Source organism: Eleginops maclovinus, chromosome 19 (assembly GCF_036324505.1).
Source record: "Eleginops maclovinus isolate JMC-PN-2008 ecotype Puerto Natales chromosome 19, JC_Emac_rtc_rv5, whole genome shotgun sequence".
Classification (NCBI taxonomy): Eukaryota; Metazoa; Chordata; class Actinopteri; order Perciformes; family Eleginopidae; genus Eleginops; species Eleginops maclovinus.
The window spans coordinates 20475838-20501209 of record NC_086367.1 but is presented as its reverse complement, the minus strand read 5'-3'; the positions used below and the strand labels follow the sequence as shown (position 1 = coordinate 20501209).

The window sequence follows — 25372 nt, the reverse complement described above, 5'->3', positions numbered from 1 at the left end:
TAACACAAGAAGTTTGGATAAAATGTGAGTTATGTCCAATACATCTATCTTTCAGAGATGTGGTCACAAATTCTTCAAACTGAGAAGTTTTTCCGTTCAGAATATCGGGTGGAGTCAGTTAATAAATGCTTCCCCTTCAAGATCTCACCCTCAGTACTCCTCACTTCTGTACAGGTCTATCAGAGACTTCAGAAGCAGCAGAGGGAGGAATCTAAGACACACAGTGTGAAGCGGAGGTGGATGGCAGCTCAGAGCTCGGACCGGATATGTGACAGTCTTTAGATTCTTTGTGTGTTGAATACCTGTCTTACTCACCCGGGGGGGACGAGCTGCTACCTTCACAACACCCACTCACCGTGCACTCAAGTCGCTGCACAACAAACACACAGAAAGTTTGTGCGAGGGGATCATGACAGAAATAACTTTGTCTTGAGACACTTCCCTGCAAACATCAGGAGATAAAGCCTCTGCTCGTCTGATAGCTCATAAATAAATGAACAATTGGATTGATTGTTGAAACAATAGCACTAAAGCTGCAACACAAAGCATTAAATGATTAGAGATCTAATTCCAGCTCGACAAACAAGTGAGCTTTATTAGCTGATTGTAAAAAGTGTCTCATTAAAGCAATCATGAGGATAACACTCAAAATCAATGTCTCACTCTCCCAGCGCTCCCCAGGGTAATGGTGTGATTAATAATGGCGGGTTACCCTAATTGGAAATAAATCTAGAGAGAAATGTAAGGATGTTTATGTTGCATTGTGGACGAGGTTCAATGGGAAGGCAGTCGCTGGTGGTTACCTTGGAAACAACAGAGGGTGGTCCTAACAGGGTGGATATTGTGCTTTAAGGCAGTTAGGTAGAAATGAAGAGATGAAGACAATAAGGGTAGTGTTTAGTGCTTTCTACGTCTCAGTATCTCCACCAGGCTACCTTTGCATGTTAAGTATTTCTCGCTGTTCAAGCTATTGAATCAAGGGAAGTTATTGAACGCACCGCAGCAAATAAAGGAGATGCTTAACGTCCCCATAAAAAACAAGTCTCACCACATTTTAAGGAATAACATTTGGTTATTCATCTTTATGAAGACGATTTTGCCAAACATGAAGATGAAAAGTTTAAAGCTGGTTAGCTAAGACCGAAAAGCCTATATTTTCTCATAGACTGTTTGTTCTTATACCGGAAAATGTGTAAATAAATATCAAATTGCAATTATTTCGACACATCTGCATATATTGTAATATTGTATAATATAGAAAAATATATAAAAATTAAAATACATTTAAAAGCATTTGTACCAAAGATATTTCTTTTTCAAAGTCTATGGAATACAATAAAGTCTAGGACATTTCACAATGGACTTTAACATATTTTGTGTCATAAGACCAAGTTCGACTACATATTTTGAATTTGATCAACTTTTAATTCATTGTGTGTGGCTATTTATTGGCTTGGTGCTTTAACTTCCTCTAGTTTACGAATGGTTGTTATCTGACAAGCTCTCATGACCTTAACATTAGTTTTATGTTCATATCTGACACTTCTTTTCCTTACTTTTAGCAGCACAGGTAAGATTTGAACAAACACTTGAACTCTTTCCGTAGAAAAATCTGTTTTGTGTAACAACAACAAAAGCATGCCATGACTCTGATTCTAAAAGACAACTGTCATTATAAACATGGCCCAAAGGAGTTGCGTTACAGGATATTTTGCACGTTGTTCTGTTTTGGTGAAGGAAAGCTTGATATGCTGTCACTGAGCAAATCTCTTTGTGTCTGAACCGACTTTACCTTAGGTTTTCAACTAAGGAATATTCTTTTGCATTTTCAATACAGTTAAGAAACTATCCTGTTACATTCCTGCGGTTTATTTAAAGCTGTATCTGTGCTCGGGTGGCACACAACCGCTGATTCGAAGCTGGGTCAGAACCAAACCGTCCCGAGGATCATCCATCATCTGCTAACTGCCCCGACACGGTAATAACCCCTCAGTGGACCAGGCCTGATAGTCTGGATAAAAATTGATCCAGCTGTACCGAAGCTCTCACTGCTTTGGACCGGAGCTCTCAGTCTGCTCTTCTGTCTCCATGTCTCTGGATGTGTCTCAGTGTGGGCTTCTACTCTGCTTTTGTGTATTACTGCTTCTCTGTTTCCCTGTCTGCCTCTCAAAATCATAAAGTCATAAATAATGTTCAAAAGCATTCTTTGAAAGCACGCTCAAAGTCAGTCGGTCCTCCCCTCCTTTTGTTTCTGTCTCCATATAAATACATATATTTATCTTCCACCCTGTCTCCTTCTTTTATTGTCTGGCATGAGTGGACGTTTGCCCACTTTCAGGGTCCCTCCCGCTGTCAGAGATGCTATATTGCAGCTCAGTTAAACACGGGTTACTATGTCTGGTTAGCGGTTTTGTTCGCAGTGATACCCCAGGCCGTTCTCCCCGATCCCAAACATTTTGTGTTATGACAGCTAAAAGCAGGGAGCGTAATTACTACTGCGTAGTAACCTGAGTGTTTTTGTGGGGGCGAAAGGACTGCATAAACACAGACATCACTCTAAATAGGTCGCATCCAAAATAGAAGACCGCAAATAAACCACGGTAATAGAAAGAGCTCTGAGAGCACTTCAGTGTGAACAGCACTAGCTGCAGAGTGCTTCAGATTCACAACTAATTCTCTTATAAAAGCTTCCTGCTTCTCCGTCTCTTAGTTTGGCTTGTTTCATTTTGTAAAGTAACATAAACCGCTCAAACAGCAACAGACACTTATTATAAAGCTGCAAAAACATAGTCTTAAAAGCACCTCCACAAATCTTCTAATCGTGGATTAAAATCATTGTGGGATGCACATAGATTTGTTCCCCCAAATTCAATCGAGTGTATTAGTTAGAAGAACATAGAGAATATATTTATTTTTGGTAGCAACACCTTTCCCAGCCCAAATTCATTGAAATCTGTTATGCATGTATCCAGTGACCCTAAAAGCTAAAATAATCTAAATCAAAACCTATTTGGAGACGGAAGGACTCTATGAACATGTTCAGAATTAAAAGGCCATATTTTACATCCACTCTCAACTACAAAACAATATTTCAAAGGAATAAAAACGTAAAGCTTGAGCAGTTTTCTAGATCAATAGGTGACAAAAGTGTCCATGCATAAGCTGATAGACATATCCATAGAGACTTAAAACTGAAATTGCTGTCAAAATGCTTCTACTAAATACTGATTAATGCAAACAATTACAAGGATCAGTTTAAAAAACATCATAGATGTTCTGTATTTGTCACAAAACAAAGAAGGAATACTAAAGAGTTTTAGGCTCTGTGTGTGGAAGATTACCTATTTGATTTTAGGCTGCAAATGATCTTCAAACCAACCTCAAACACATAATTGTGCATTTAGTTGTAGATTATGCACTTTTCCATCCATTACCAGGCTGAGTTTTACATTTAAATAGAGTCATTTAAGGTATTACGCCACATTTTTGTAAATCTGGTTCCAAACTCATTCTCCAGTGAGCTATATTTCATGTCAACCACCTCTGCTGCTGTTGTGGGTTGCATTTATTTCCTCCCCTGTTCCCTCCAATAGCTGAGGCTTGCATTCTCACGGTAGCTTGTTTTGACAGGAGTTCCACACTCCAGACGGACCGCGTATTACTTGACTCCAGACCTCCTCCTCTAAATGCGCTGAGCCTTGCCTCAGAAACCCGATTAAAGCCTTGAACAATAATCTTCCTCCGTTTTTCTACCCCCTCATCTTCACTCTCGCCTCCACACTGCCCCCTCTGAGCCCATTCGCTCCCAGCCAGACCTTCTCGGTTTTGGTCAAAAAAGCGCAGCGAGATCCCTGGCGCCGGGGTCCGTGTGTTTTCACAACTGCTTGGCCAAGAACCAGGGTCAGCCTGTTAGCGCTGCTCTGTCCACGACTGAACGCTTAAGACAAAAAGGATCTTTGAGGAAGGCGCGTTGGTGTCAGCCAGTCCATCCCCCTCTAAACCCCACAAGTATTATCTTTCAATCCTGGTGGATTTACTGGACCGATTGACTACTGCTGTTCAAAGATAGACTCCGTCTGCCTCTGAACTCCATCTTTAAGTTGTTTTTCTTCCCCTGTGGCTTTATTTAGCCATCATTCATCCAGGCAGGGCGGCTGAGCATGCATGCTCATATTCATCCATTTAACATCCACACCTGAGCTGTGTCTCAATTCCAAACTACAATACCATACGATACTTTACAATAAGATAATGTTTGATTGTAAGATTCAATCTGGTGTTGTTCTTGCCTCACAGAAGCTCCAATTGCAACGTAAACCAAGACAAATATTCAACAAAAACTACAAGGAAACAGACGTTACAAACACTTCAGACATTATGTTCAAGTCTAGACTCAAACTGTATCTTACTAACTCCAAAAGGGTTTTTTGAAAGCATACAACTAATGATAAATGTGTTTTTTCTCAATTCATCTTGGTTGTTTTTATTTACCAACATTTTTCTAGTACAAACATTCCCAGCTGATGAACATGTTGTAGTTCTACTTTCAAATCCATGGATAAACAATTGGTTTACTTGGTGATAGTCATATTTTCGTTAATTTCCTGCCACTAAAAGCACAGTTTCAACACCATGCAGGTTAGTTGTGTATACTTTGTTTTTGGAGCATGATTTGGAGCCAGAGCTTGTGTTTCAACCAGTTTGTGTGGCTGCTAACGAGCAGTACTCTAAATCGCCTTGGCAGTAGAGCTGCATTACTCACCTCTCTATCAGGTGTGCTACCTGTGGTCACACTAAACCTCGTCTAACCTGCTCCGATAAACCTATCCCCGAGGGCTTTACAACATAAATCGAGTTGGTTGTTGTGCAGACAAGCACGCAGGTTAGTGGACTAAAGATGAGACACAGGGAGTGGCTGCAAAAGAATTACAATGTATATTACAAAGCCAAAAAATGCAATGTGGTGACGTAACTTTTTAATGGGATAATCCTCCTTAAAGCCACCATGGCAAAACTAAACCCAGTGGAGCTGTTATACCGAAGGGAAAAATAAACAAACATTGGAAGGGGATTCTCTGTATAACGTTTCCGAACAGACATAGACTCTCCCGGCATTAGTAGATATACGGTTTGTGGTTTTTAATGCCATTTAAATTAGCTAATTTAGTGTAATTCAGGAAAAGTGTGTGCTGGGGTTCACATGCTCCAATTTGTTCCTGCGTGAGTCAGATTTGAGACGCGACAATTTAGTTGAAATGGAGAGATGACACCTACGATCGGATTGTTTACCTCTTTACTTTATTTATAAATCTCCTTGCATCTTCCACTGAAAATCCCCATCTTGTTATTCCACCTCCATTCATTTGTCTCAAGTTGCTAGTTGAACTTATTTCTGGCACTCCAAATTAGAAGTTAATTTCCACTTGCTTATCCGAAAGAGCTCAACAGTTTATTTTGTCAGTATTCAGAATCTGTCAACAACCTATTCAACATCACATGCAGAGGTTTCATCACAGTGGTTTTTCCTTGACATACAAGTGAGTTCATGTCAATCCATGTTGGCTGTGAGCCACATGTTGGGTTGGCCCACATTTTTTAGCTGAATCGTCTCGTGGTTTAATAATCGCTGTTTACCAGCCTCCTCTTCTGGAGCTCGTATTCTGAAGTGGACTTAAGATAAAATCAATAACACAGTGAGTGCTGGGTCACTTGCAGCTTATGTGTGTGTGCATGTGGCTCTGAAACGTACAATTTCACACCTACAGGTGCACACTCTCAAACACACATTAATCCACCCATCCACCTTCCCTCCCAGCAGTCAAGGTGTGCCAGAGCGATCAGCAGAGAAGAATTACAGCAACACACTTGGGAGACAGCAGAAGAAGAAGAAGCTCATTGTGCTGCCACGCCTTCGGGCCAAGGGACCGAGTGAAATAAGCACATATATCAATCATGCTCCGGCTCAGCTGCTGCTTGTCGGGGCTACAGCGACATTCCCCTGCAGGTGTGACATACCAGCAGGGAGAAATAATTAACAGAGCAGTGAAGCGCGGCGACCTCTGATGGGGTTTCTGCACATGGAGCACTGGTGGTTTCTGTCCACTCGCTCCTTGGTTACGTTTAGCGGTCTTTCTCGAGGCGGCTGCATGTGGCTCTTCTCATTGGTAGCCTAACAATTGAAAAAAGTTGCTGGAGCCCAGACAATATTGCAACTGTATTTGCTGCAATATCAAAGCAATAAATTGACATCCTACTTTTTGGAACATGTGCAATTTTAAAAAATTGCACTATGGCTGCATTTCCTTTTGTGCAAAACATTTTGGTACAGACTACGATTGTGTTATAATGTATGTATTGAATCTAAAACACAGCATAGTAGCTTCTCACAGCTCATCAGGGACGCTGGAAGTAGGGGTGCTGCCCTGGTGAAGGACACTGCAACACTGCAACACTGTGACGTAGTAAATTAATAATTTTTATTTTCAACTTTACTTTCAAAATAAAAACATACATTTTCTACTTTACATAATCGTGATATTTTTGTTTCTTGTAGCATAATATTGAATCTAGCTCATTTTTTGCTCCGTTGCGCTGCGTTTGGTGTGACGTCATCGTCACCGGGTGACGTCACTCAGCACCCCCAACTCTGAATGACTTCCAGTGTCACTGCAGCTCATAACGCAGCGTACACACGATTCCGTTGCGTTGACGCTTGCCGCTGGGCGTGTCTGGCATATTTGCATACGCGCGATTTGATTGGCTGGTGCTTCCGTCGACGCTTGACAACTTGAACTTTTCTCAACTTTCACCGCGAGCAACGCAACCAAAGCGAAGCAATGGAACCACAATGCAGTTCGGCCAAGCTAGAGGTCACCCCATGCAAAGTGAATGGGAAGGTGCGTCAAGCATCAACGCAACGGAACCGTGTGTGGACGAGCCGTAAGACTAGGATGGGTTAGATCAAGAGGTCACATTTCGATGTGTACACGTACAACAATAACAATCGATTTGATTTGAATGTTTTCGTGGATTAAAGCGGGCCTATTATGCTCATCTGTAATCGCTTAGAGACGTCCCACCCCTGCACGTGCAATGGGTGACGAACTCCCTCTGGAGGAAACTTTGGGATTTTAGCCTTTGCTGACCATTTACATGCACCAAAAGCCTGAAAAAGCATTAATGGGCCCCTTTGTTATTTGATCAATCCAGATTTAAAAACACCTGTCCTAAAGAAACATTAACAGCTTTCTGAGTGCAGGGATTAAACATGTTTAATAGGTTTGTTTTTTTTCAAATGAACCATTTTTAAATTACACTGGGATCAGATTGAACTTTTGGCTACCTTGTGTTTAAAACAACTTTGGAATGTGGAAATAAATAAAAAAGGGTGTTAAATGACAGTTGTATTAGTGCCTTAGGTGAGATAATCCCATAACATATCAAAGATTTTTAATTGCCTTCGTAAATCTTGATTATCCCAAAGCTTTTAGCTGCCAGTTTTAGCACTCATCAGACCGACGCTTGACAGAAAACACTTAAATAAAATGCTTGCTGTTCAGAATCGACATTGGTAATAACATTTTTTTGCAAGTCCGAGCGTGTTGATCTCAAAAGCGATGGGACGCCAAATCCGCCTGCAGAAACGGTCTTCCCTTTATTTCTAAACACAAACAATATAGAGAGTGAAACTGCACGTCGCCAGCACTCATATTCACACCCAGACAACACCCTGTAAGCCACACATACCCACGTCTGTTGACTGTAAACGCCTGCGACAACTAATTTCTCTGGGAGTGTTTCATGAAGCCAAATTTGTGGCTTGCACATGCATGTGGGCTGGCAGCAGAGGCTCTTCAAATATCTCATTCCACCAGCGAGCTATTATCGACTCCAAAGATCTGATGACCCGGAGAGCCTTCGGGTCATCAGGAATCAATGAAACCGCTGTTCCTATTTGTTGTCAGCAAGCAAACAATCATGAACATGACACTCCTTTATTCTTTGCTGAGACTAGTAACTGTAAGTAATTAGTCCTCATTACCATGTCTGGAATGGAATTAATTGCCAAAACAAAGAATTCGGAGCAGGGAAAATGTATAATTCATAAAGCATATATTGGCATTTATGGAGGACAAACGCTATAGCGCCTTCCTGGAGCTCTGCAGCTTAGCATCTTCCACGTCTTCGCTGGCCTGGAGGTGTAGCTGCATGCACGCTTCTCACAGACCCTCTCAGCGACCAATTACTCTGCACTTCAGCTGCCGTCCTTAAGTAGAGGAACTAATGTTTGAGTATGACTCCAGCAGCTGAGGATCTACCAGTCGGCCATGACTGCTCCTGGTGAGAAAGGCATATTGCTTCCAACCAGTTAACAAGGCACGTGTTGAACTGATAATCTGCTGTCAAAAGCAATATCATGAAGTCATGGAGAGAGTGAAATTGAAAAAGATGGGTCAGGATAATGCCTTGTTATTGCTATTTTGTAGTTTTTCCACAATTATAAAACCAAAACAAGCCGTATTAAGATTATAAATGCATTTAAAATATCCATTTTGGCAAAGTGCACATATCAAATAAATAAAATCCAGATGATTTTTCTGGATCCTAGCTATCCTGGAGACTTCATGTGACCATAAGAGAGAGAAATAACTAACTAACTAACTTTTATGAGACTTAAGTCAAACGTTTCCCTCAGCTTTTTCTGCTGCACAAGCTGCATCTAAATGTGTTCAAACAGTCAGTAAAAGTCTACTTATAAAGTGTACAGTGACTGATTTATTAAAATGCACACTTCATCATCAATGTTATGTGTTTATATACAACCACATGCAAAAGTGTGATCCATTGGAGGTTTAAAAAACATCAAAATGTATAATCGTCAAATTGAAAGACGAGCAAAATATATCCGAGGGAGATTGCACCACATGAAAGGTACGTCACTCTTGAAGTAATTGCATCTGTATGTGCAGCGAGTTGCCGGCTCTGAAGAAGCCACATGAAGAGGCATCATTACTCTGAAGCCTTTTGCCGTCAATGCTATCATTCATAAGGGCTAATATATGGAAAGTAACTGCTATTTAAAATCTCTGAAAACCAGTTTCATAATGTGCTGGGGCTGAATGAAAAGCTGCTGTGGACAGGCCAGAATGGAAGGATATACTAATACAAGCTGAGAAGAAAAAGCACATAGAAAAAATACGCCGAGAGCATGAAGAATCTGCATCACAGAGAAAGTCACAATATTACTGCTCAGGAAAAAACATTGACTGAATTTTGCTTGCAGGCCTGACAATTTGTTCAGAAAATGAACACACAGCAGCTCTGCATGAGCTCTTTCTCTCCTTTCATCTTGTAATTGTTACCTTCATATTGCTAAACAGAGTGGGGGACACGCTATCATTGCTTGAGAAGAAAGACATAAAAAGAGTCTAACTAGAAACAGAGATGATGCACTCCAATGAAACCGTCTTTATTCCACCAACCTGCATTAAACAGAGGCCTGAACACGCTGGAAGGGGGAAATACAATCAGCCTTAAATTGGGCCAGTATAGAAGATAGATGACTTGACACTTTCAGTAAGAAACCAATTTGTCTTTGCTGATGTCACGGAGTAGTTTACAGTATGGATTAGCAATGAATCAAACTCTTAGGCTGCTTCAGATAACGTACAGCAGTCGTGTAGTTGAACACTGTGGGAGCTCTGCGGGTTTTTCTACTGAAAAGCTTCAGATTGTGTACAAAGTCTCAGCGACTGAAGGTTTCCTGAAGGTTTAAACTCTCTGGAGTTTCACGAAGAAGAAAGACAGACAGACTCCATAGCTTCTGTGTTAACTCAGCTTTGATAAATGGATAGATTCAGATGCAGTACTCTGTAGACATTATTATATAACTCAGGTGCAATATAGTAGAGAACTTTCTAATATCATATTTCTGTCACGGTTTTTCCAAATCGCATTTCCTAACCATATTCCTCCTGCTGTGCACATCGACGTTTGAAGGCATTGTCTATGTTGACACACCTGCTCACCTGTTCTCTATCTGAATTCTTCTTTTCTAACATCCATCTGAGTCAATTTCTCTATGCATAAATGACAAAACCAGAGAAGTGAGTATCACTAAAGTCAAAGGACAGCATTTTATATAACACTATTCTTGTTAGGAGTAAGAAACATTCACACACATAGGCCTACACCATGTTTAGTATCTTGCAAAAGGAGACATTGTCATGTTGATCAAGGGGCTCAATATTCAAACCAATGGCCCTTAGACTGTAGTCAAGCGTCTACCCACTTAGACACAGCCACTCTAAGGGATTTCCCAAATAGGAAAACAGCCATAAAGAACATCTACCACTCCTGCTTTGCTTTTTCACACTGAACCAAACAACGCAAACATAACACTGCCCAAGTGTACAATATGCAAATGCCTACTGAAACACTAAGAAGCTTGGTGTGTAACACAACAGCATTTTGACACGCCAAGCTGTTCTTACCTTTAACACAGACTTCCATCTGGCTCAGTTTCTATCCTTCAACACGTTAACAAGAGAAAGATGATGAAGTAAACCCCATATGTGCGCACTTTAAAGTTTAAAAGAAGTTCTGCCACATGCTCTGCAGCAAGGCCCTGCATGCTCCATAGTGCCAAACTTTACCGGTATAAAAAGCAGCCATTTAAATCCCGCAGCCTTAGGTGATACCAAAAGCAGGGGTGCTACAGTCACACCTGTTTCACTTCGTATAGCAAAACACAAGTAAAACAAAAATAAAAATGCCAAACTATCAAATGATGCCAATCTTATTTGTAATTAATACACCAAACATTTACAGAAAAGCCCTAAAAAATCGATCTGACATTTATTCCACATCCCCACCTTACTCCTTTTGGGTGTGACCCCTCCCGGAACGATAAACAGGTGTCAGTTTCCCGTGGGAATCTTTTGATCGCGCACCTGAGAGTTGGACACAGGAGAGCACAGGTAAGGGTTTATTACATCATAGGCTGTTAATTATTCCTGTTAACATTTACGGTACAATAAACGCGTTCATGACATTTATCTTTGACTGGTCCACGCAAAGGTCGCTCCGCTGATCTCACCGTGTAATTATCTGCCACAGGTGCGCGGAACATCCACCCACCGACTTCTACAAATAACAACATGAGTTCAGATCGCCTGCAGACACAACCGCCTCAAATAAAGGTATTATTCTACCAGCAGTGTTATATTATTTCCCTGTGCAAAACATGTTGCAATATCTTACCGTGACTTTAAAACGCAGTGCAATTCCTCGCTCATACTACGTCTCTATACAACCGTAAATGAGACGAAAATCACACCTGTTTCACTTCTTTTTCTTCTGAAGGTGGGGAATATACTCAGGTTTTGTACTTACTGTAAGTAAAAGTAAAAATACCGAAGCGTAGGAATACTCTGTTACAATTAAAAGTCCTGTATTCAAAATGTTACTCCAAGAAACGTTAAAGTAGTGGCAACTGAATTACTTAAAGTACCAAAAGTAAAAGTATTCATTATGCAGATTGGCACATTTCACAATCATATATATATGATGTGTTTGGGTTATAATAATAGTTGATACATTAGTGTTCATCAAAGCTGGGTCAGGTCGAACTAATTTCAACTAATTGTGAATTTAATCCAGGTGTTTCTGTAACGTGAGTACACAAATGTAGTAGGGTAAAATTACAATATTTACTGGATTATTTTTTTCAGAATGATCACTTTATCCTAAAAAAAAGAGGCTCTTTTTTTTCAAATTTCAGATTGTTTTTCTAAATGTCAAATTGTAAAACGTCCTACTATTTTGTCATTACTCTCACTCTTTGTTCATGTGGCCCTAATCATGTTATTTCACACTTTTTGTCTCAATTTTTTTTCCTTTTCGATTTTCTTTTCAAACTTCTGATTCCCCCCCCCTAATTTTTTTTGGGCGGCTTTTTTGAATTTACGTCTATTTCTTTTCCTAAAAGATCTGACTTTATATTTCAGATTTCTGACTTTTTTTCTAAATTTCGACTTTTAAACAATCAAATTACAATGTCTTGTAGCACATGTTGTTTCCACATTAAAGCTCATGAGCACAGTGAAATCAGAACAGCAGCTTCCCAACTACAAACAGGAATACAGAGGAGCATGTGAACGCATATATATCCATCGGAATACATAGAAATATAAAGTGAAAGGTCATGATCGTTGTTCTGCTGTGTCCATGTTTATTCTTACTGAGAGAGTAAGACATGGAGTAAGTAAAGTTGTGTCACAGTATATATGGTTATAAATAATGGAAAAGTAAATGAAGGATGATGAAGGTAGACAGACAGGCAGGCACACTGTCAGGTATTCGGAGACAGAACAGCAGAGAGACAGGCAGACAGTTATTACTCGTACAGCACCAGTGATCAACAGTAATTATCTTTTCTGACCAGGAGAAGGCTTCCTTTAATGCCTCCCTCTCCGCTGACAGCTCATTAATCTCCAGCAGCTGAGCAGACAGAGCCGGGCTGCCAAACACCAGAGCGCAAACCTGTTCCGACAACCTACATACATACCTGAGACATGACAAAAATGAAATCACTCCCCTCTGTTACCTAAAGAGGCTCAGGCACACAGGAGTTTACATATATAACTTTATAAGATCGGACATCTCTGATTTATAGCCGAGGAAGTCTGTTTGCTTTCTGCTTGGAGCAGCAGAAGGTATTTTGGGATATTGTGGGAGTGCGAACACAGTGATGACTACATTATAGCTGTTTAAATCAAATGAAAAATGTATGGCGAAAGATGATCCGCTTGCCTTTTTGGTAAGTGCTGGCCTAAAGTGCTTTTGGCTCAATGTAAAATACAACAAGTGCACAAGGTAGGCGTTGTGAAGAGTTTTATTACAAGTTGAGGCTCTAACAAATGAAAAGAGATTAAACCTGCAACAGAAACGGACACCAAAATATGGTATTTAGACATGATAAACTTGGAAATATGTGTTTTAAAATGGAAAGAAATGAAACCAGCTCTTCTGCAGACACAGTATAAGCTCCCCAGCTACAGTCTGGGGAGTCTGGTAGATATATTCCCATTAGGGGTAATCCCGGAAAGTGAACCAGGACCAGATGCTGTTGATACATTGTGAGTTCATGTGCAGGTTTAACAACTCTCATTGTGTAAAGCAACAATAAAACAATGCCTCCTTGGCTGGGTGGCATGCCATAAACAGGCAGGCATCCGAGCCTGCTTAAACAGCTGGAGAGTTTCCACTCATTGTTAACCATCCGTCAGAGAGCAGCACACTGCCGTCACGCTCATTTACCTGCAGAAGGCATATATAAAACTGAAAGATTTATTCCCTTTTCTGACGTGCTTTATTGCTGTTTTCAACAATTCTGCTCATATCATCACGTCACACACCACTCTAAGCTTCCATGATACCATAAACACGAAATTATGAATCGTTTTCAGTCGTTTTAACAAAAGTACCAATCAAAAACAGTGACTTGCAAATATTCTGATTTGAACTGTGAAATGTGAAACTTTTGTGCGAATGGTTTAAAAGGGATTCAAGGGCACGGTTGAATTATTTAAGGGTTCTTTTAAAGAAGTTATCCACTTTCTTGTTAAGATTATCGCAAAGATTGACACCAGTACGAAAGAAATGCCATTCTTTTATTGAGCTATTTGCAAAGAACTAAAGTGAGAGGGTTTCCGAAAAATGGTAGACTGTCCTTGGGTGTTAAGACGCTTAAAACCATCTATTGGTCCTTTATGTGTGTTGAGCAAAAGACAAGCTCAAAAAGTACAATGGCCGACATGTAGAAACGAGCTGTAATGGCCAAAAGCACTTTCAGAAACGACTGCAAATATAAAAACAATAAGAAGTTAACATCACTTTAATGTCCCCTCAAACGCTGCACATGTTTGGTGAAGACTTTATGGATATGAACTCTTTTGAATGATGCATAAAACTTTATTATTAAGTAGAAAAGTTGAAAAGCGATTACAGATTTTTTCTCGCTGGCAGCTGCCTGTCTGTGGAGGCAGGTCATCAGTCTTCCCAGCCTCACTTATCACTGAACTCCAGAAGTGAGACGTGAGCTCACGCTTTCTGCTGACCCCTCCTCGTCTCAGTCGTTGCCCAGAGCCGCTGATTGGCAGGCCCTCACTGTATAATGACTGTAATTAATTTCTATTAAACAGGTCCGTTATTATTGTTAAACCGTTAGAGTGGCGTCGGGGCGATTAACACACCCTGCCAGACAGCAGACAAATTAAAATCTCGTCACCTCGGAGGCCACCGCCGGCACGGTCACCGCCTTCTCACCGGCAGGAGAACACAAAGAGCCTACAGGCTGCAGACACTGCGTTCAATGTGACGCTGAATGTGAAGACGCATGGTGTGGAGCCATACATGACAGCCTAATTCACAGTGATAGAAAATGCAGTGAGAAATGCTACAAAGAAAAACACATTAAAGGATATTCCATTTGTAACCGCCGAGGAGATGGTGCAGCATGTCACAAAATAACAACAACAAGCTTCTAGCTCGGAAACAGCTGCCTTAAATAATGCAATTCCAACAGAACTTACTTTGAAAAGACAAACACATGAAGGGACGGATAAAAACGAAAGCACGTCCGTTGATGCTTCTTAATGTTAACACTATTTTTAGCCATTCTTGCAGTGTTGATGTCTGTGTGTGTCTGGGTGTGTGTAACACTTTGGTCTAGACTAATTTATTGCAAAGACTATCGTATGTGTTGCAATGAAATACAGTCTAACTCGTGTACCAAGATGATGAATCCTCATGACTTACACAAAAGGTAATCCTCTGACTCTGAATCCAAAGCAACTATCATGTGGAAATGTATTTTTTCAACCTAATTAGCCCGATTTAATTAACGTCTAAATACCAGAGAGTTATTCCTTTCAGCCTTGTCTGTACTTTGGTGCTTATCGGCAAATGTTAGCACGTAAACGCACCAAACAAAGATGGCGAGTTTGGTTAAAAACACTTGCTAAAAACCATTATGTTAGCATTGCCTTTGTGAGATTTGTTTGCATGTTAAATGTATAAAAAACCCTCTAAAGAATAATGTATCTTTACTGCATCACAGAGCTGCTATGGCTGAAATGGGTTTTTCCAGTACTTAAATGAAGGCTGTAATTTAAAAATGTAAATAATTGTTTAGCTTTTTTAAAAATGTTTTTTGAGTGTATTCACAATTCCTCGACTATATTTTGTCGATGTTCCTGTTTTATTAAATTGTACAAATAAACTTCAAAGTATTAACACGTTGCATTAGCCAGAGCAAACCTGTCATTTTCACCTGGAGGGGTTGTTATTCTTTAATGGCATACACAAAAAATGCCACCAGACACATAATGAGTATTATTAAAAGCTATTTTATTTTGACGTCCGCAAACCGGGGATGCATAAATCATCTGTTTGTATCCCTAATTTCACACAGCAGACTCATTCACACTGCGGACGGGTTTAGCAGTGAAATGCCTCCTCTTGTTTCCTGCCTGCTCAACGTGTCTTTGGCCAATGTTTTGTTCCTGGATTGTAATTATGTTATTCAAGGATCCCAAAAGCAATATTTGCAACATTAGATGTGAATAAGTCCCTTTAATAGATTTTCCAGTCCTCCCCTCTGGTTTTTATTTTTTATTATGTCTGCCTGGCACCGCAAATATCTCTCCTCGAGCTCGCCCACCCCCGGGCTACCACAGCAGCAGCAGCAGATGATGGGGTGCGAGTGTGGCAGAGGATGGTGGCAGAAGATGGGAGGGCGAGGATAGAGAGGAGGGGCGATGGAGAGAGAAAAAAGGAGGGGGAGTGTTGAAATGAACAAAACAGGACAGAGGAAGGAAAATGTGAGAAACACAACGTTTTCTCACTTCGATAATCCCTCAGAGTGACACGATTCATCCACTGCGTGACTCATATTGCTGATCCTCTCTAATGGGGCCAAATGGACAACTCGGTGGTAACACTATAGTTCCCCTGAATACAAACCACTCCTGTTTAAAACACTCACATCATCTTCCATCAATTTAGAAACACAGGGGTCTTTGTTGTGGTTTTAGTTTGTCGTTCTAACCCCTTTGAGTTTTCATACGCCAGATATCCCCATCAGCATTTGCTTTGTGTTGTGTTTGGTGCAAATTAGAACAATTTAGTATAATAACAAACCTAACAAATATGGTGAACACGCAAACAATGTGTCCAAACAACAAATGGTTCATTGTAGAAACACAGGAGCCTTTGTTAGGGTTTTATGACTAAATAAGTACAGCCACATTTCTGAAGATAACTGTAATGAAAATGGAAAAACACCCGCTGGAGTGAATATTTAATTGTCTGCAAAGTCTTTGAATCCCGTCCCTGCAGTTTTCTTCTGATGCTCATGATGAGCACTCACTACTGGTTCTAACATTACATTAGGTAACTGCTTAGGGAAGTGTTTCATCCACCATGTGAACAAAAGTGCCACCTACTCGTTACTGGCTGATGTACACTTGTAGTGGTCCTCCAGTGATGATCTGTATCTCACTTCATTTGGTCCCGCCCGAGGAAAATATGACACATCGATGTGTTTTAATATCTGATTCCTCCTGGCTCTCTACCATCAAACATAACATACCTGACATGAAGTTGTAGGGTACGACACAGAGCTGATTCAATGAACAGTTCTGGCTGATGATGCAGGATGAGAGACAGAAATCAGTGAGTTACCTGTCCGTCACAGCCTGGTCCTGGCTAATTGCCCCTCACCTGAGTTGCTTCCCTGCTTGTTAATCACCTGCCTGGCCTCAACGTATTCAGCTGTCCCTAATCATCCCTCTTCCCCAGTGCATATAAGCTGTGCTGTTGCCTTGGTCAGTGCCAGTTCGTCTTGTCTGTCTACCAGGAAGTGTTCACAGAGGAATCCCAGTGTTAGCCACAGTCGTAGAATTTTGCTGCCTTTTCCCACTGACTTAGTTGGTCATTTTTTGGTTGCTGAATTAGTATTTTTCCACCAACTTGGTTGGTTGTTTTTTGTTGCTTCAGTCTGCCTTTTTTTGGACTTTTTGATTAAAAGACTTGACTAAGACCCTTTTTGTCTGGTTGTGCTTTGAGTCCTATTTTCTTGCTGGTGCCAGTGGTTTTTGCATGATACTGTCAGTCCATATGACGAAAGAACAAGATACGTTTACCTTTCTGGGTTCATTTGTAAAAAGCCAGTATGGGGAGTTACCAAATTGCCACATATCCTTTTTTGATTTGTTTCAAATGAAATCAAACGACCAGGCCCAGACTTAACTTGTCAAGTGTCAACAGCCACACAGTTGTTTAAATGATAACGTTTTGATACCAGCTTTAAAGACAAGACCAATTAGGAATCCTTCAAAACTCATTATTAACTTACCTTACAAGTAATGAATATTGCATATACTGTTGGGAGATCAAAGACATATTTGTGCAAAAGTAATCTGACTTTCTAGTTTGTTTCTTGCTCAAAAAACACTGGAAACTACATTTCCCACAATGCATTGGATTCTAAATCTCTTTTTTTCCCTGTGTGAACTGGCACCTGTTTTGGACCCAAAACAGAACTGTCATTTACTTGTCAGTTAAAAAGGTCTCAACAGTAGTTTGATTGTTTGGATTAAAAAAACGTCTTTGGTATGTTTCCAATGAGATCCAATTTTAGCGATCAGAGCTATAAATGGATTTATTTATAGCTCATTCCAACTCCTGTAGTGCTGCACCTTGTTTCGCTCACAGCGATGCCACTGTTTGATTGATATGCTTCGATTCTTTGCCAAGTTTCTTTTTTCCCATCTTCTCCTTGAGGACATACCGAGGTTAAATATGTAACCCGTGCAGTGAAAGTGAGAAGAGAGCTCCAGGAGAGTTTAAGCACAAAGGAGCAAGTCATGACAAACAATGGGAAGATTGTGATTCTGTGATTCGAGTGTATTTGTGATGATCAAATTCCTCTGGAGCCAAAGTGGAGGTATTTCAGTATAAAACTCCTAAATGCCCCTGTGTGCAGCAGCAGCAGCAGTTGCCTGGTGTTGATGGAAAAAAAAAGTTTTATGTCCCAATAAAAGCTGGTTTACTGCAGACTAACTGGGTGTGTGTTTATATCTATAAAAAAACCGAGGGAGAACTCAGAGGCATGTACGTGTTTTGTGATTCAGAGAAATGCGCACGTGTGTGTGAATTAAAATGCTCAAATAGTCATCGCTGTGGATTTACTGAAACAAATGTGTACCTTTCAAGCCCTGCTGGACTGACCTGAGTATAATTGAGAGTTTTACAGTCCAGCAACGGAAATTTGCTAGTGAAATGAAGCTTAAAATAATCCTGTATAGATTTGTTCTCTAACAGTAAACTCACAGTTACAATGAGCGGGTCTGTGAGTTGAGGACAAATAGCCACAACCGACAACTAATTTAACCCCAAAAGTGAAATGAAGTGTTAAGCCACCACACGTAATTTCAACAAGGGATATCAAAGGCGTTTTAAGGTTGTTTTTGTTCTTGATCTTATTTTGAAGGGGCAGGATCTAACGTCTCAGCAGGTTTTGTGGGGTTGAACAGTAATAGTATGGGGCTGAAGTTTGTCGGGGCCCGTCGTGATGACTGCGAGACAAACAGTCCTAAACTGGTCTCTGCAAACACCCGCCCTGTGGTGAAGAAGCCCACGGCACAGCTGCCGTTCCCCGAAATGGAGTTAAAAATCTGCGTTGGTTCTTGCGTGAAAGTATAAAGCTGTTATTCAGGATGCTAACCATGTGTTTTCGATGTGTGTACGTCCGTGTGTTGGCGTATTTGGGCAGCATGTTATTCTGGTTTTCTGAGCTATAACTGGGCAGCAAATATAAGAGCTCCTTACCGTAAACCTCCGACCAAAACACTGGCTCCACGTTACTGGAATCACCTCAGTGTTACTGCGGCCCTGATGTAGATTAAAAGGAGCAGACCGTTTACAACCAAGGATTCAGTGCAATGACCATAGCAAAAAGAGTAATTTCCAATAAGAAGTTATTTACTTATGATTGTCGGCACCTTGAAAGGGAAAGAATACGACAGATTGCTGCACTACAATAATGAAAAATGGGCATTTAAAGAAAGGAACATATTCAATATTCTTCAAGGACTAATTTACAGACACAAATTCCTACTACAAGAAGTTTGTTTTTTACAGTCTTTAGCATTTCATTCTGTCGAAATGAAACTCTTTTACAATAAATAAGTTACATTTGTGCAGAAAATGTTTGAGGAAATAAAGAAAAGTTAGTTTGGTTTAGTTTTTACTTACAAAAGAAAACGTCTCTCGATAAGTTAGTTATGGAGACTAGATCCAGTCACTATGAATCACAACCAATCAAACCTATTAAATGAAGACAAAATAAATGGTTTTCTTTTCTTTCCAGTACCATAGGATATGGCACAACACTTGCCAGCTCAATGTTGTGACCTGAAGTGCTGAGTGACATGTTACTAAACGTTTGGCATGAAGGTAATGGGATATGGAATCCCGGCTGGATCCTTTTCCTCCTCTTAGAAAACGCTTTGCATTTAAGAGTAAAAGTCTCATTATCCCACACCGTCGAATAACTTCCTCTAATGGTGTTTCTTGTTGAGTGTCCTTCACCTGATGTGCAATAGCATTTCTCTTTCAGGGAGCTTGTTGTTTGATTTAAAACACTCTACACTCTACTATGTTCAGTCCACTGAGACATTTGGAAAGTTCAACAGCTGCTAGAATCCTTTCATGCAACACATTCAAATACTCTACAGTAACATGGCCGACGTCAGCTAAAAAATATGGGTTTTCAGCTGGAGTGCCCAATCTATCCACTTATGTTCTATGTAACAACACTCCTGCACGGACAGTCGACCACATCTGCTTTCTTCTTGATTCCTTGGTTCCTCCTATTCTCTGTTTTTAGCCTTGGAGCCGACATAGACAAAACAAAACCCAGCATTAAGCTTCTCTTCAGTCTCACAAAATATTTGCATAACACCATTTTTTGCTCAATTTAAAGTCTGCAGCATTTGATCCAAAGTGCTTCGAGGTTCTGGGGTTGGTGCTCCTCTCTTTTCTCATGAACACAGAGAGAGCAAGAGATGAATAATGTGCATCGCGAGCTTGAATGCAGTAATTGATGGTGGTGGGACTGATGGTTTTTGCAGGGAAACACAAAGAAAGGAAAACTTCCATGGAACATATTGAACATATTCATAAATCACCACCCACCCTCATCCTAACCTTCAGCCCCGTAGTGTGTGTGTGTGTGAGGACTCGATGCAGCCGTGATGACGACGTCGCCTCCGCAGAACAAGCCGGCCTGTATGACAGAAAAGCCGGACCACCCACACAGGATTACTAAAGCAAGCTCTCTGATACTGCAGGCTGAGGCGCTGAGATCCCGTCTGCTGAATCAACGAGGAAATTTATATCCTGGCCGTTTAACTGCACGAACAAAGAGGGAGCATCACCACAAAAATGTCGAACATGGGAAAATGGGGGCTTTTTGTACATTCCCTGACTCAGATTTACAGCGACTCTGCAAACATGACAGAGGGAAGTTAAATGCATCTTTAAATCAAAACGTTTTTGTTGACGGGTCTTTTTGTGGTAAACACTGGAACACAACAAACTTGTATTTTTGTTTTGCTGAAGATGACAGGCCGGTGAAAAGCCTCTTTTTCATCTGCAACTTCCAAAAGAAGATGCAAATTGTACCACCCTCAATGACGGCTGAGTTTTCCTTCAAAAAAGATGGAATTTGAAGTTTGCAAGACAAATGAAATCCTCAAATTTTCACCGTTTAGCTGACACCTTTATGCAGATCAACCAAAGGCTGTAGTTGCTGTGCTAATTACTACCATGTGCAAAAAAAAAAACCTCAGCAGCTTTCCTCAGTCTAGCGTCTAATTAAGACCACTTATGTAAATGAAGTCATTCATTTTTTTCCAATCGGAACACTCAATTACATTGCAGATTGCTCGTGTCTGCTGGGTAAAACATATGGGGAGCCTTTCTGTCAGGCTGTTGTTTCTGGGTGAAGCCATGCCGTGGTTTCCTATTGCTCTGGGACTTCTTTTGCACGTCACAAAGCTGGAAAAATATGATAAGACTCTCAACAAGGTCTTTAAATTTTGAATTATTTCACAGAGTGAGCAGTAAGGAATTTGGTAAATCTATAAAGTAGGCCAACAGAATCATATGATAGTGGGGAAAAAAACCCCTGCTAAATACATATCTATGTTGTTACACATAGAAATCACTGCATTGAGCTTGACGGTTAAGGTTAGGGTTATGAAACCACATTGTAGACGTTCAATGCGACTGTAACTAAAGCAAAAATGTGTCCTTCCTCTCGATGCATACACAACATCTTAACCATATATCATTAGCAATTTCTATTATCTGTATCTTTCCCTTTCCATAGCATGGACAGAAATTGCAGAAGGAAAAAGATTGAACGGTTCAAAGATGATGTATTTGTCTGGCTATAGGGTTTGTTATGTGCATAGTCTGATACATGTTGCTTTGGCACTGATGCTGCTTCTTTAAATTGGTTTGATTCAAACTAATCCAAACTAAATAGAGGCTAGGTGTGTTTCTGTGTGGTTCTGTGTTGGTTGGGTTTCTCTTCTTTATTGACTCATGGGCAAAATATAAAACATTCGCACTGTACGGCTTCAATATATTGCCACTTTTGACCTATTCATTTCTATTTTTGCAGGAATAATGCTTTGAAAATGTGCCACATGGCTTTGTCAGTGCCTGGACCTGTTGCATTTGACATTTTGTCCCTGGGCTCTTCTCATTTACTGAAACACCATCATGGGAGTGTAACGATTAACTGCTGGAGGTTAGACAAGCCTCAGTAATTGTCTGCGGCGTGGTCTGTCACACCTCTGCAGTCAGCAGTGTGTTGTGTGTTTGCCTCTGAGACTTTGGTCATACAAGTAATTAAATCCCTTCAATGGGCCGGGCTTGTGAGCTAGATAGAAACCACTGACTCCTTCCCTCCCTATCCCCTCCCTTCCTCCCTCCATCCATCCCTCTGTCAGCCTCCTCCTTCCCTTCTCTAAACTCGACTCGCAGGCTCCGGCATTCCTCTGGCCTGACTGCATCAAACTGTACTGAATTATAATTAATTAGTGGTTGGAAAAAAGAGTCGACTGGCTTAGAGAAAATTATATAGTATGCTTCCAGAGGGTAAAACTTCGAGAAGGAGTGAGGGAAAGTGGAAGACCTCTGCTGTTGAAGAGCAGAAAAACACAGTCTTTTTAGCAGCTATAGCAGCAGCATCTGTGTATACTCATGAACTTAAGTCAGACAAAAAAGAGGAAGGGAAAACATTAGAGGAAATTCGCCATTTAAAATAATGATTTAAAGATCACTGGTGACCTAAACCATGTTAATCACACTGGCTTTAACAGAAGGATCTCACGTGAAACTGACTTTAAAGTGGAAACCATTAATAACTGATGCTGAAGAACAAATCCTGTCATAATCAAAGCTTTGTGCTCCAGTGCTTCAGCAGTTTTCTTTGTCCACTTGTTGCAAATATTTTCAAAACACATCATGTTTGTTTAATGGAGTGATTATGGTTTTCTGATTTTGTAAGGGTGAAACTGTCACATTGAAACTCATCAGGATAAGTTCCCCTTATTCCCCTTCAATTTGAGTAGAGCATTTACTGAAGCCGAGATTGGTGCAGTTCAATCACCAGTATGAAGGATGGGTAGCATTGCTTTTCAATGACCTGTCTAGTATTTTAAAAGGTGTGGACTTATGATTCAAACACAGATTAGTCAGAAATGTCAAGAAGCTGAAAAAAACGTTGAGTCATTCGAATTGTTTCAAACTCCCAAAGGTATATAAAGTAATGTGTCGGGCTATAAAGGTTATACGTGCTTCTCTTTAAACAACTCACATCTTCTATATAATCCATTCCCCCCCCCACAAAAAACGAATAACCAACCCCAGCAGGTAGAACCCCTAAAGAGAGGAGGCTGAGATTAGAGCTGTGTCATTGGCAAACAGAGGTCGAACCACTGAACTATTTGAAAATGATCCATTTCCTTTATCTGAGATTCATCAATCTCCTGTGGCATGAGGGAGCTGATTAGATTTGCCCCCAGAAGTGCAGCATCCCTGCTGAGCAATTTATAACCCCGCAGAGTGAAAAAGTTCTGGAGAAAAGTTCTACTTGTGGCCCGACTCACTGGATTTGGGAGTATTTTAACGTCTACAATATGAATTTAACACTGCATTTGTGTATGGAAGTTAGTATTTCTACCATCTTCCAACATGTAAAAGTAGTGAAGCCTGAAAGTTAGTTTAGATAGTCAAGTTTTCTTCACTTGAACACATGTCCAACACACTCTTTGTGGCAGTAGCTCAGTCTGTAGGGTGTGGACTGGTAGCTGGAAAACTTGCTGGTGTGACACTTCTCTGTACAGTATGTAAATCTACAATGTGTATTGGTCCTTGCCTGTTTGTGTATTGTAGTGTGTATAATATGAGTTGAATGCCCTCCAATTGTTCTTCTTTGTATTATAAAATGAATGCTCTGCTCACTTCTTTTGCAGTCAAATTAAAGCTATGCTACTATATGATGCTACTGCTGTCTCTGCCATATACAAATGCTACACAGTACATGAATCCAGAGTAGTACCAGAAGAAACACAGTTAGTACTGCAGAGGTGTCTCGCCACAAAGCACAACAAGAAGTCCTTTGAATGTGAGCTGTCCTTGAAGTATAACATTTTCTACTTTTTCCGTAACTTTCTATGTATATGGAGTGACACTTTTTGATTGCACAATATACTCTAAGTACTTTTTGGATCACCGATATAGTTTTTCTCCTCTTCACTAATCAAATCATTGTGTCTCATGGAGAAAGAACCAAAACCACCATCACTTTAACAACCCTCTCTAAGTCTCTTCTCGTTTTCCTCCTGCGTAGACGCAAACTTCAAGACTCCTTAAGCCAATCAGGCTTCAAAGCTTCCAGTACTCTTCTAAACCTCAGCTTCTCTAAGAAAAGCTGCTGACAAAGACCGTAATGCAGGATTTCCCCCTCAATCAGTTAAGATGAAGCAGGGCGACCTGATTTACAGCTTCTCAAAGTCATGAAAAATGTATCTCTGCATCTTCCTCCGACTCTAATTTCACTTTCCTGGATGAAACATTTTCAAGCCTCAGTGCCTAAAAGTTGTCAGGCAGCTGGAGTGACTGACAAGTTTCATATTAAAAAAGATGAAAGATATATATTTGAGATGCTTTCTGGCGATGACAGGGTTTTTCTGCCTTTTATGTTTCATAAGAGATCGAGAGAAAAGGGAGCAATATGGCAAAGTCATGCTTCGGATGCAATGACTGAGCCTCAGAAATCTTCCTATTAATCATAAATGTATTTACGTTACTTTAGTTTTTCGGGTCAGTAAAGTACATAACAATATTTGAACATCTTATTTGTTCTCTTCAAGCGTAACATCAAAGGATATAAGCATTGTTACCTTTCCTATATCCTTATATTTTTGGCCTTGTTGCTTTTGTTGGATCTTGACGTAGATCTTCAATTTGCTTTTGAGCTTCAAAATTTATTAAGTTATGAGTGTAATAATAATATAGTACTTTTACATTCAACCAAACATGTTATGTGCTTTAAAGTAGATCCAAACAAGCTGTAACTCAGCTACCAACACACATCACAACTAATAAAAGTTGTTTTGGATAATATTTTAGCAAAAACAGTCTTCTTATATAACCAGGAAACAAGCATCAAGATTAGCATTATTTCTGTCATGATGGCATCCATTTGATAACATGAAGTGCAATGTTTAACGACCTGTTTTTGCAAAATAGGCTTCTTTCTTCACCAAGAAGTTGTTAGCCTGGTCTGCTGAGCGGTGTAAAGTTAGCATTGAACAGTTTAATAGCAGCTAAATATAAATTCTCCACACAAACGACAGACTGCCAAACTTTAACAAGGATTTTAATCAAGATTTTCCCTCTACTACAGTACTTTCCCTATCCTTTAAGAGCACCTCGTTTCTTTTACCCTAATATTACCAATAGTTTCTTGACTCAGTGAAGCACTCACTATTTTTCTTCTATTCTATTTTCTATTCTCCAATTGCTAAATCCAATTGAACCATATTTACTTCAGACTGCAGAGCTAAAAGAGGCCCTTTCTCAAAATGAACTTGAGTCTTAATGTAAGTGCTCATAATGTTTCTTTGAGCCTTTGTGCAAAACTTTGTCAAACTAACAACTGGAATAATAACTCAGGTAATTCTTCACCAGAAGTTCACCTTAGAGATAATATCTGTAGTAACTTTGA

The 25372-nt window shown here is 40.2% G+C and overlaps 1 long non-coding RNA gene across 3 annotated transcripts in view; it reads left to right on the top strand.

Annotated features, from left to right (window-relative positions):
- The first annotated feature begins 10907 nt into the window (after positions 1-10907).
- The window catches only part of LOC134881191 (uncharacterized), a 38301-nt gene continuing 23836 nt past the window's right edge, over positions 10908-25372 (top strand). For 2 of the 3 annotated variants that reach the window (XR_010168016.1, XR_010168015.1), the window contains exons 1-2: positions 10908-10979; positions 11119-11201. This is a non-coding gene — a long non-coding RNA (uncharacterized LOC134881191). Of the gene's footprint in view, positions 10980-11118; positions 11202-14204; positions 15305-25372 lie in introns of those variants that run through there. The other variant, XR_010168014.1, reaches the window with a different exon arrangement.